The sequence below is a fragment of the Octopus bimaculoides genome, chromosome 4 (assembly GCF_046866305.1).
Source record: "Octopus bimaculoides isolate indiv1 chromosome 4, ASM4686630v1, whole genome shotgun sequence".
In the NCBI taxonomy this organism is placed as follows: Eukaryota; Metazoa; Mollusca; class Cephalopoda; order Octopoda; family Octopodidae; genus Octopus; species Octopus bimaculoides.
The window spans coordinates 40,246,984-40,260,218 of NC_142931.1; positions in this window are offsets into that span (position 1 = coordinate 40,246,984).

Here is a 13,235-nt window from a genome sequence, read left to right on the forward strand (position 1 = left end):
ACTCGTTTAGGTGAAGAGATAGGAAAACTCAACGTTCTTATTCCAAGGAAGAGGAGGAAAGGGAGGGGAGGGGAGGGGTGAGGAGGAGGAGGAGGAGGAAGAAGAGGGGTGGGGAAGAGGGGTGGGAAGAGGGGTGGGGAAGAGGGGTGATGTGCTGGAGGAGGGGGAGGGGGAGGAGCAGCAGCAGGTGGAGCAGCAGGAGGATAAGAAGGTGTAGGAGGAGTAGGAGGAGCAGCAGGAGTAGGAGGAGCAGGAGAAGTAGGAGGAGTAGGAGGAGTAGGAGTAGCAGGAGGAGTAGCAGGAGTAGGAGGAGAAGGAGGAGCAGGAGCAGGAGGGAAAGTGACAGACAGACAGACCGAAAATAAATCAAAATAACTAATTGTCAAACCCATCTCAGTAAAGGAAACATTCAGCTGGAAATATTTTATTCAAATAAAGCAATAAAAATGCAGTGCATCACACTATTACATCTGCTGAACCACACACACCCACACACCCCATTGTATCATGCATTCTATATGATATTCTAACAGACAAATAACAATACAGAACTCAGCTTCAGTAAATTTTATATGTTTATTTGATAATTTCTATAAATTAGAATTTCATTTATTTCATTTGTTATCATTTAAAATTATCCCTGTAATAAATGGAATTTATGAGGTGCTTGCATGTCCCAATGAATTTTTACTTTGTACCTTTCCTAATGAATTTTCAAAAACAGGAATCTAATCATCTTCAAATTAAAGCTATCTAATTGAGAACCTTTTATGAAGACATTTTGCTTTACCAAAATATTTGATTTAATGTGTAATGGCACTTAAGATAAAATAATTGTTACAAAGACCTTGATTCTTCTTAAAAGTAACACATTGCTGCTGTTGCACTGTTATCATTTTGATAAAACAATTGAATAAATCTCCAGCTTTGTATTCCAGTTCCTATTAACTTTTAAAATATAAAATATAAGTATAAAATAAATCACATATATATATATATATATATATATATATATATCATCATCATCATCATCATCATCATACGCCCACTTTCCATGCTAGCATGGGTTGGATGATTTGACTGGGGACTGGCGAATCAGATGGCTACACCAGACTCCAATCTGATCTGGCAGAGATTCTACAGCTGGATGCCCTTCCTAACGCCAACCACTCCGAGAGTGTAGTGGGTGCTTTTTATGTGCTACCGGCACAAGGGCCAAACAGGCGGTACTGGCAACGGCCATACTCAAATGGTATTTTTTACGTGCCACCTGCACAGGAGTCAGTCCAATGTTTTGTTCACATGCCACTGGCACAAGTGCCAGTAAGGCGAAGCTGGAAACAATTGCGCTCAAATGGTGCTTTTTACGTGCCACCGGCACGGGAGCAAGACCACTGCTCTGGCAGTGATCCCGCTCAGATGGTGCTGTTAGCGCTCCACTGGCACAGGTGCCGTATATATAGTAAATGAAAAAAAGAAGAACAAGCACAAAAAACAACAAAGCAAGGACATGGTACATGTAAAGTATTAGCAGACGCTCAGGGAAAGAAAGAAAGATAGTTTAACATTTCAAGCAGATGCTCTTCTTCAGAAACAGAGGAAAGTCCAATAGAAGGGAAGACGGAGGATGAAAATCACCAACAATTCACATGTGGTTAGAGAGAGAGACAGATAGACAGATAGAGACAGAGTTATCTTTATACATATGTATATGATATAGTTTTTTTACTAGTTTTTACTCAATAGATCAGAATGTGTCCATGCTGAAGTACTATCATAAAATTGTACATAACAGATTGTATCATGGGAGTTGAACCATGTATCAATCAATTGCCAGGCAATCACTCTATTGATTAAACTAAATAGGTTCTGATACATATAAGATTCATCATCATCATCTTCATCATCATCATCATTTTACACTTTTTTTCAGGCTGAATGGATTAAATAAATCATCACTGTCCAAGTAAGTACTTATTTGGAATTACTGACCCTTTCTAGTGAAACATGGTTGTACTCATATGTTTCGTTTTTCACTTGACTTCTGTGGTTGACTGTTCTTCTGATTACCAATAACTTTACAGAGTGTACTTGGTGCATTTTATTGTGGCACAAACACTACAAAAGTTATCATAACTTCAGCAAGATTAAAGAGTCTTCTTGTCCATATGTTGTCTCCGTTCATTTTCCAAATACTTTTTTGAGTGTACTGGGTAATTATATCATGGTATTATCACTAATAGGGTTGCCTTGTACACCATAAGATTAAAAAGCCGTCATCACTCAATGATATATTTATTTAGTAAAAGCGATGTGACTGAGAAAGTCGGTAGAAGTGAAAGAGAGAAAAAGAGAGATGACAGAAGAAGCAGAATGCATGGGTAAAAGGAGCAAGAGTGAGGGATTAAAAGCAAAGTGATAGTGAGAAGACAGTAAGATTTTGATTGGACACTAAAAATAACTTTAAAAATGACATTCATCATTTCAATTGACTCTGTACATAAGAGATTGTTAACAGCCAATATGCAGTACATGTATCAACATCCAGTTTTATTTAATATATTGATCATGAGAAATTGGTGATCTTCTGACAGAGATTAACTTTTTGTTTTTATTTTGTTTTGTTTTTTGTTTTTCTTGTTTTTCTGCTTAACCTCTTTGTTTCTTCACACTACTTACCCACTTCTAATAGTATGTTGAACATATCTTCCAACTATACATACCTTATACATAGTTAATATCTTTATCATCTAGGAATGTGAATCACTGTCAAAAGCTCTCTTGTAATTAATCTATAAGGTGCTCAAATATGACCCCCACCACCACTTCTTTTGTATCCATCCTTTATTTATGGCCTTGTTAATTAGTGACAGATATTTGCAACTGTATGGACCATTACAATATCTTTTGTGTGCTGGCAAGACATTGCTTTTCATTTTGATTGACAATTATCATTTATGTGAAAGTCAATGTTGATGCTTTGTAAATTGTGATAAAGCAAATATTGATCTGAAATTCATGATACTATTATTATTATTATTATTATTATTATTATTGTAAGAGAATGCCGGGCAAAAATGCTTAGCAGCATTTCCTCTGTCCTTACGTTCTGAGTTCAAATTCCACCAAGGTCGACTTTGCCTTTCATCCTTTCAGGGTCAATGAAATTAGTACCAGTTGAACACTGGGGGTCAACATAATCCACTAGCCCCCTCCTATGATGGGTTTCTTCTACTAAATCCACTCACAAAGCTTTGATTAGCCCAGTGTTGAAGTAAAAGACACTTGCCCTAGATGCCACGCAAGGAGGCTGAACCCAAAACCATGTGGTTGGAAAGCAAGCATTTTAGCACACAGCCATACCCACAAATTTTCTCATAGCTTTATTATATGTGTGTATCTTGTTAACGTGGATGTGCTCTTTATACCCAACTACCAAAAAATTAGGTGCTACTGTTTCTCTCCAGTTTGTTTGTTATATAGATTACTTATGTGCATACTCAGGTGCATTTGAAATGAATAAAGCTAGAAAATCTGAATCCTTTACCAATGATTACTAAACAAAATATTTTTTTAATTTTGTTCTTTGTTATTGTTGTTGATTTTTTTCAAATTTTATTTTTAGTAAGTTATTTGCATATTATGTGACCCAGCTCTACTGAACATGCTATAATGAAGGATGATCTACAGTTCTTATGAGAAATGAGATCAGTTACATGAAATATGAAAAGCAGGAGAAATGTATCAACACAGGTAAAAAATATAAACAACAGAAATGTGTGCAGTTGTTATTTAACCCAAATTCTGCTCTGACTGGACAGACTTAGGGTCAAAGGCATCCCAACTATAATGATCCTGTTGTTTGCATAACAAAGAATACTTTGCCCTTTGTAGTAGGTTTTTTTTATGACAGCAGTGTGTGAATTAAAGGAGATTTTGCTGCTGTTTCTGGCAGGTTAAATGACTATGTAGTGTCTCCCTTGTTTACCTACAAGATATTTGTAGCTATAATAAATAACTATGGCTGTCACTCATAATCAAGGACGACTCAGTAGCATGGGCTGGGCTTTTGCTAACTATTTTTAGGTATGGATATATACATGCAAGGTGACAGACACATTCCAAGTCCTCCCCACTCTTGACCCAGTAGAATATCTAGGATGTGACAACAGGAGGAAGAGTAGTTTGCACCAACTCTCAGCTGGTATTCATTTTCAACTAAGTAGACTGACAAATATCAAATCCCCACCAAAATATTTATGAAATCTTTTAGCACTTTTCTTTGCCTTTATTAATGAGATGACAATATATATTTTTAGGACAATAGGGTATAATTTAAAGGACATTTGGCTGTGGTTTCTTGCAGTCTAAATGATTGCATAGCAGCTCCCTTATTGGTTTATGAGATATTTGTGGCTATAATAAAAATGATGGTTATTATTCAAGGATGAAATAGCTATTATCCTGTATGTAAACACTAAGACAGCTATCTCTTTTTCTCCCAATTCCACTTTTCATGAATTTTTTTACAGCTGAGAGAATGTTGAGCATGGGCTGCATAACCATTTTGCTCAATACAATATAGTGAATACATAAAAAATAAAGACAACCAACATATTTATTTACCAAAAAGTTATCAAAGAAAGTAACATTAGCAATAAGATAGTTATATCACACCCAGTGTGCACATATCTGAATCTCACAAACTAAGCAGCAAAAAAAGGTGAGTGAGATTTGTGAAACTGGTGTTTAGTTTTTTAAGATATCACCAATATTTGCTTTGGAATTGTTGCATCCAACCAAGAGAATTGCTTTCAAATGCTCATCAGTCAACCTCATTCAATGTGCTGACTTCACATACTTCATTTTTGAAAATGTTTGCTCACAGACATAAGTTGTGCCAAACACTGATGTCATACCAGAGACAAATGAACTTTCATTGCAGTTACTTACACAAAAGGTACAGTACAGTAGCAGGGTGGATGAACTGACCTCGTGGGCCATAGTTTGGTGACCCCAAGGCAAGAACAATACAAAAGTAAGCATATTCACCTTACATGTGGACATGATTCACCATCCATCCAATTCAGAAATCAACCTTATGATCATTAACCCAACATCCAAACCACTGAGCTACAAGCTGTTGCTGTGGCTATAATAGTGGCAAATACTGACAACTGTAGAGAAAGCTTTCTTTCAATTTTATTCAACATTCTGTTTAATATGAAACCAAATACTTGTTCTACAAATGTAATAAAATTTTGGTGGGATTCACATGTAGCCTTATTATGCTCTTCCTTGTAATTGTAATGTTTTGTACTATATCTGAACTGTGCTTGAGGCAATCTTTGCACAATTAGAACTTAATTATCTGAGAAGTTCAAGTAGAATTTTGTTTGAATGACTGATTGTTCAAATAAAATATCTGCTTGTAAACAAAGGAAGCTACACTAAAAGTAATTATGGGAACTTGAGATCTTATTCAGGTAAATTTTCTCCAGCTAAAGAAACCAAACCAAAACAGACTGGAGCTCAGTGCAGTTCTCCAGCCTCAGTCACACCATCTTACCCATGCTAGCATAGAAAATGGATACTAAATAACGACAATGATGGTGACAACAACGATGACAACAAAATTTCTGCGTGACAAAACATAGTGAATGGCTTTCTTATAGGTTTGTATATGCCCCAAGCATATTTGAACTGGTCATGGGAGTTGTGCTGTTTTCTGACTTTGTAGGTATGCCCGTGTGTGTTAGACACATAGGGCTCAAAAAGGTGTCCAAGGTGGTTGTTGGCGCAATGGCTGATAATTTTGTGGGTGTTTACTAAGTCAGTTGCCAGATGTCGGAGCTTCAATGTATCTATGCCCAGGGAAGCAAGACATTCAGAGTATGGTGGATGCCTGATGGAGGGTATTTGCTTGGCTGCACATCTCTGAACAGTTTCCAGGAAATCAATGTCCTGAGCAAGATAGGGGCTCCAGACTGGTGATGCAAATTCCAAGCGTGGCCACACCATAGCCATACACAACTTTAAATAGATAGCTGGAGAGTGGCTGACAAAGGTCTTGCTGAGTGATGCCATATTTTACATCCATAACATATTTCTTACCTTTTTATATTTTTTTAATACAATCTTTTTGTAAAGGCACACTTGTTTGATAGTACTACTTGGTCAGCTTTAATCTTAGCCATTAATCTTTTAGCATTCAGGTTACTCTGTCAAATGAAATGCTTATTTATTCACATTGTTTTGAATTAACAATGCATTATCTAATAGCTTCAGGATTTCAACAGTTGTGTGCAAGAGAGAAGACTGCACTGGTTTGGTCATGTGATGTGGATGGATGCTGACAGCTCCATAAAGAAGTGCCGATCTCTCAAAGTAGATGGGACATATGGAAGTGGGAGACCCAGGAAGATGTAGGATGAAGTGGTGAAGAACAACCTCAGGACACTGAATCTTTTAGGCAAGATGGCAAAGGACTGAGATGCTTGCTGCCTTGCTGTAATCAAGAAGACCTGTACTCCACAATAGAAGTGTTAAGGCTGGTCCCCACCGGTGATGCCACATAAAAAGCACTTGTGGTGGTGCCACATAAAAGCACCCATGTGGTGCCATGTGAAAAGCACCCATGCAGATCCACATAAAAGTGCCCCTTCAGTACCATGTAAAAGCACCCAGCACACTCTGTACAGTGGTTGGCATTAGAAAGGGCATCCAGTCATAGAAACTATGCCAAATCAGACCGGAGTCTGGTGCAGCACCCCAGCTTACCAGCCTTGGTCAAACAATCCAACCCATACCAGCATGGAGAATGGACGGTAAATGATGATGATGATGACGACGACGACGACGATGATGATGGTGATGATGATTGCTAATTATTAGAACGCTGTTGTAGGGTCGCTGCAAGAGACCAGATCTGGCAAGCTTGAGCATAAACCCAGTAGAATATTAGGGCCTGATATGGCCTGTTTAAATGTTAAAGGGCTAACCCTGATCTCCGTAACGCCATAACAATTGGTGTAATTTTTGTGCATCTGCATTGAATTATGGAGCCTCTGACAAGAACCCATGACATGATTTTTTCCACTAATTCTTTAAAATATTTTTCTTCAATAATTATATTTTTTTTAATTGTGTTTATCCTTCAGGTTTATCATTTCTTATAAAGAATTTGTTCATTTTTCTGTTTTGTTTTTGTTTTTGTTTTGTTTTGGTTTTTGTTTTTATCTTCCTATCCTTTTTCTTGTTGTTTTGAAAATGGAGAAGTTCTTATGTTTCTCAGCTATCTTAGCTATTTGCAAATTAATCTTCTGCTATTTTCTGCCATGTATTTATGTAAATATTTTTACAACATATTATTATCACTAGTAGTAGTAGTAGTAGTAGTAGTAGTAGTAGTAGTAGTAGTAGTAGTAGTAGTAGTAGTTGTAGTAGTGGTGGTGGTGGTTGTGGTGGTGGTTGTGGTGGTGGTGATGGTGGTGGCGGTGGTGGCAGTGGCGGTGGTTTCGGTGGCAGCGGTAGTGGTGATGGCAGTAGCGGCGGTGGCGGTGGCAGCAGCAGTGGTGATGGCAGTAGCGGCGGTGGTGGTGGCAGCAGTAGCGGCGCCGGTGGCAGCATTGGTGGCGATGATGATGATGATGGTGATGATAATAGTGGCCCACTCATGCTGCTCACTTTTGATGTTGTTTTTGTTGGATATGTATTTATTGGTTAAATTAGAAAAATAACATCGTTCCTAATAGATACCTAACCAACCTCTCTATATTATCCTCTCAATATAAACAGCCACTACTGTATGTATCCCAATTGCTTCCTGGCATGGTATATACTTATTTCTTCATCTGTCACTACATTCTCAATATTGTCTTAAGAAGTTGGTGATAAATACTAAGTTAAGTAATGTATGTATTAGCCAGCTGAAAGGGGAAGCCGTCAGTGCATTAAAGGGAAATCTGAATATAAATGTATGATAATATATGTGTTGAAAATATATCAAAATAGATAATATGCTTCTGGAATTTGGATAATTTGCATGAAATAAAAAATAAATAAGAACTAAACTCCACACTTTGGCAATCTTTGCATTTTGGTTATTACTTTCACTTTTGTCATTCTGCATTCAGTATCAGTTTGTTAGGTAGCTGGTGAGAAATGTCTGTGGTCGTCTTATTAGGCTTGAAAGATTTTGCTTTGTTGGTCATTTTTGTTATTATACGCATATATATATATATATATATATATATATATGACCGAGACCTTTGGAAATGTGCTGTGCGTGAGAAGACCCGGCAAGCCAAGTAAGATCGTTGCCAGTGCCCCTGGACTGGCTCTTGTGCGGGTGGCACATGAGATGCACCATTTTGAGCGTGGCCGTTGCCAGTACCGCCTGACTGGCTCTCGTAGGATTTTCGAGTGAGATCGTTGCCAGTGCCCCTGGACTGGCTTGTGTGGGTGGCACATAAAAGACACCATTTCGAGCGTGGCCGTTTTCGTGCGGGTGACACGTAAAAGCACCCACTACACTCTCTGAGTGGTTGGCGTTAGGAAGGGCATCCAGCTGTAGAAACTCTGCCAAATTAGATTGGAGCCTGGTGTTGCCATCTGGTTTCACCAGTCCTCAGTCAAATCGTCCAACCCATGCTAGCATGGAAAGCGGACGTTAAACGATGATGATGATGATGATGATATATATATATATATATATATATATATATATATATATATATATATATATATGGTGGAAGCGCAATGGCCCAGTGGTTAGGACAGCGGACTCGCGGTCATAGGATTGCGGTCTCGATTCCCAGACCGGGCATTGTGAGTGTTTATTGAGCGAAAATACCTAAAGCTCCACGAGGCTCCGGCAGGGGATGGTGGTGAACCTTGCTGTACTCTTTCACCACAACTTTCTCTCACTCTTACTTCCTGTTTCTGTTGTGCCTGTAATACAAAGGGTCAGCCTTGTCAGACTGTGTCACGCTGAATATCCCCGAGAACTATGTTAAGGGTAGACGTGTCTGTGGAGTGCTCAGCCACTTGCACGTTAATTTCACGAGCAGGCTGTTCCGTTGATCGGATCTACTGGAACCCTCGACGTCGTAAGCGACGGAGTGCCAACACAACATATATATATATATATATATATATATATATATATATATATATATATAAAATTAAATACACAACCGAAAGAGTTACTAATAGTTTCATGCTATTCTGATTTGAACAGGCATACTTATAAAAATACACCATGTATCTTTAAGCAATTTTTCAGGCTCTGTTTATGCATTACATATATTTTATAAAAACAAGGATGCTGGACAGTAAGAAAATAAGAAAAGACGTGAAGAAGATTGGTGCAAAAAATAAGCTCAGTGGTAGAGCATTCGACTGCAGATTGAGAGTTCCCCAGTTTGAAGCCGGGTGTCCCTTTCAGTTTTTCTGTCCAACCCATACCAGCATGGACAACAGGCATTAAATGATTATGATGAGGATGATGATATATATATATATATATATATATATATATATATATATACACACACATAGATATATAAACAGTAAAGCGAGTAGCCACATCAAAGTGACAGATGAACATTACTACTAGTTTAACTCCAGGCGGATTATCCACCAGCTGGTTTTCGGTGCAAGCTCTGCACCCTTTATATACAATATCTCACTAGCAGGAGATCAAAACCCTAATACCCTCCAGCAGCTGACAAGATTGCGGGACTGGCCAGTTTCGAGCTATTTGGCTCACATCAGCTGCACACACCTGTGCAGTGGAGTGATAGCTAAGTGACCATCAATCGCTGATTTGCAACAAGCAAAATAGTTAGTTATAAAATCTCAAGAAGAGATAGAGTAGTAACATATACTAAACAGTAATGCGAGTAGTCACATCAAAGTGGCAGATGAATGTTACTACTAGTTTAATCCCAGGCGGTTCTCCGCTAGCTGGTTTTCAGTGCAAGTTCTGCACCCTTTATACACAATATATCGCTAGTAGGGGGAGTAAACCCCTACTACCCACCAGCAGCTGACATATATATATATAAATTTATATATACATGCATACATACATATATACATACATACATACATGTATATGTGTGTGTGTGTGTGTTTGTGTGAGTAAATGTGTATATTTATGCACGTATGTGTGTATGTGTATATATATATTCTTTCATTCTTTTACACATTTCACCTATGGCCATAAATGCAAGTCTGGGGAACGTGATGGCCAGTTGACATTGCCGTAGTGGGAGATTATTATCTCTCCAAAGTACTGCCACAGCAACTGCATTGTTTCTCTTGCAGTATGAGCAGTTGCCCCATCTTGTTGGAACCATGTGTGAGGTCTATTTTGAATGGCCTTCATGTTCCCCAGATCTGACTAGCCCGGATTTTTTCTTCTGCAGATACCTGAAAGAGAGGGCTTACATCAACAAATCAGAGACCCTCGTGCAACTGAAGGAGAACATCAATAGAGAAATCAGAGAAGTGGCGTCTGAAACTCTTGAGTGTGTTATGGTGCAAGTTTTGGAAAGAGCATGGGTGTGCAAAGCTGAAAATGGTTGCCATTTAAGTGATGTCATTTTTCATATACGATGTAGTGGTGTTGCGAAATTTGACTCGTGCATATTAATTTCCATTATGTCCTTTATATTGTATCAAAATTTCATGCATCTATTTGTAAAGTTAAGAAAGTTATTAAAAATTGAAACCCATCAGTGACTTTTGTAACACCCTGTATGTATATATATATATATATATATAAAAATAAAAAAAGGGGTTTGTATGATAGTGTATAGAGGGATATATTATTCAAAAGAATTCCAACTCTGTCTGTTTTTTATGTTTTATTTATATTCTTATAAAATTAATGTGGGATATAGAATGTGGAATATTTAGTATATATAGTAAAATGAATTAATTTTATAATATAAATAAAACATAAAAAACAGACAGAGTTGAAATTCTTTTGAATAATATATATATATATATATATCTTTTGTCTAATAGCCCTGTCTACCTCCTTGTAACGTGGTGGTGGAACAAGGAGGTAGACAGGGCTATTAGACAAAAGAAACAAGCTTGGAAGGACTGGAAGAACGGTGGTAGCAGGGAATTGTACCAATGTGCCAGAAGGGAGGCTAGGCGACAGGTTTATTTAGCCAGAGGGGAAGCAGATAAGGAAAGATTTGCCAATGTTCTGCGCCGTGAGGACCAAAGACTCGAGGTATTTCGGGTTGCAAGACAGTGTAGGAGAGAGAATAGTGATGTTGTAGGAGAGAAATGTGTTCGCATGGATGATGGTACGCTTGCATTAAATGAGGATGCAAAGAAAGAGGTCTGGAGATGCCACTACGATAGATTGCTTAATAAAGAGAATGAATGGGAGAAAGAGAGCCTGCCTTATGTCGACCCAATAGAGGGACCAGCTATCCGAGTTGATAGTACCAGGGTAGATAAAGCAATTAAGAGTATGAAGACCGGGAAAGCCCCCGGCCCATCAGGAATCACTGCAGAGATGCTCAAAATATCTGGCAGTGTTGGCTATAGCCTAGTCACCCGTATTACGAACCAGGTGATACACGAAGGAGTCATACCCTATGACTGGTGTAGCAGCATCATAGTCAACTGCTACAAAGGTAAAGGGGACGCTTTAGATACAAATAATTACAGAGGCATCAAGCTGTTAGATCAGGTTATGAAAGTTACAGAGAGGGTCATAGCCCAACTAATTAGGGAGCGAATCAATTTAGATGAGATGCAGTTTGGGTTCGTGCCAGGTAAAAGCACTACTGATGCCTTATTTCTAGTGAGACAGTTGCAAGAGAAATACCTAGCCAAGGATAAACCTCTGTACCTGGCTTTCGTTGACATGGAGAAAGCCTTTGACAGGGTCCCCCGATCCCTTATCTGGTGGTCAATGAGGAAACTTGGGATAGAAGAATGGCTAGTGAGAGCTGTGCGAGCCATGTACAGAGATGCGGCCAGTAAGGTGAGGGTTGGAAATGAGTACAGCAATGAATTCCGGGTAGAGGTAGGGGTCCACCAAGGTTCCGTCCTCAGCCCCCTATTATTTACCATAGTCCTCCAGGCAATCACAGAGGAGTTCAAGACAGGTTGCCCCTGGGAGCTCCTCTATGCTGATGACCTTGCCCTAATTGCGGAGTCACTATCAGAACTAGAGGAGAAGTTTCAGGTGTGGAAGCAAGGTCTAGAACTGAAGGGCCTTAGAGTCAACCTAGCTAAAACCAAAATCCTAATAAGTAGGAAGGTAGATAAAACACAAACCCCTTCAGGTAGATGGCCCTGCTCAGTATGTAGAAAAGGAGTAGGTAGTAACTCTATAAGATGTACCCGGTGCAAGCTATGGACACATAAGAGGTGCAGCAACATCAAAGGCAGGTTAACTAGCAAGTTAGTTTTTGTTTGTGGCAGATGTTCAGGTGCAATAAAGACTGCAAACAAACAGGAAACAACTTCTATCTCATTCCAGGGTGAAAAACTAGAGGTAGTCGATAGCTTCCGCTATCTGGGCGACCAAGTTAGTAGTGGGGGTGGGTGCGCTGAAAGTGTAGCTGCTAGAATAAGAATAGCCTGGGCAAAGTTTAGAGAGCTCTTACCCCTGCTGGCGACAAAGGGACTCTCACTCAGAGTAAAAGGCAGACTGTATGACGCATGCGTACGAACAACCATGCTACATGGCAGTGAAACATGGGCTGTAACTGCTGAGGACATACGTAAGCTCGCAAGGAATGAAGCCAGTATGCTCCGTTGGATGTGTAATGTCAATGTGAATACCCGTCAGAGTGTAAGTATCTTGAGAGAAAAGCTGAACATTAGAAGCATCAGTTGTGGCGTGCAAGAGAGACGATTGCGCTGGTATGGACATGTGGTGAGAATGGAGGAGGATAGCTGCGTGAAAAAGTGCCACACCCTAACAGTTGAGGGAACCCGTGGAAGAGGTAGGCCCAGGAAGACCTGGGCTGAGGTGGTGAGGCAAGACCTTCGTACATTGGGCCTCACCGAGGCGATGACTACGGACCGAGACCTTTGGAAATGGGCTGTGCGTGAGAAGACCCGGCAAGCCAAGTAAGATCGTTGCCAGTGCCCCTGGACTGGTTCTTGTGCGGGTGGCACATGAGATGGACCATTTTGAGCGTGGCCGTTGCCAGTACCGCCTGACTGGCTCCTGTAGGATTTTCGAGCGA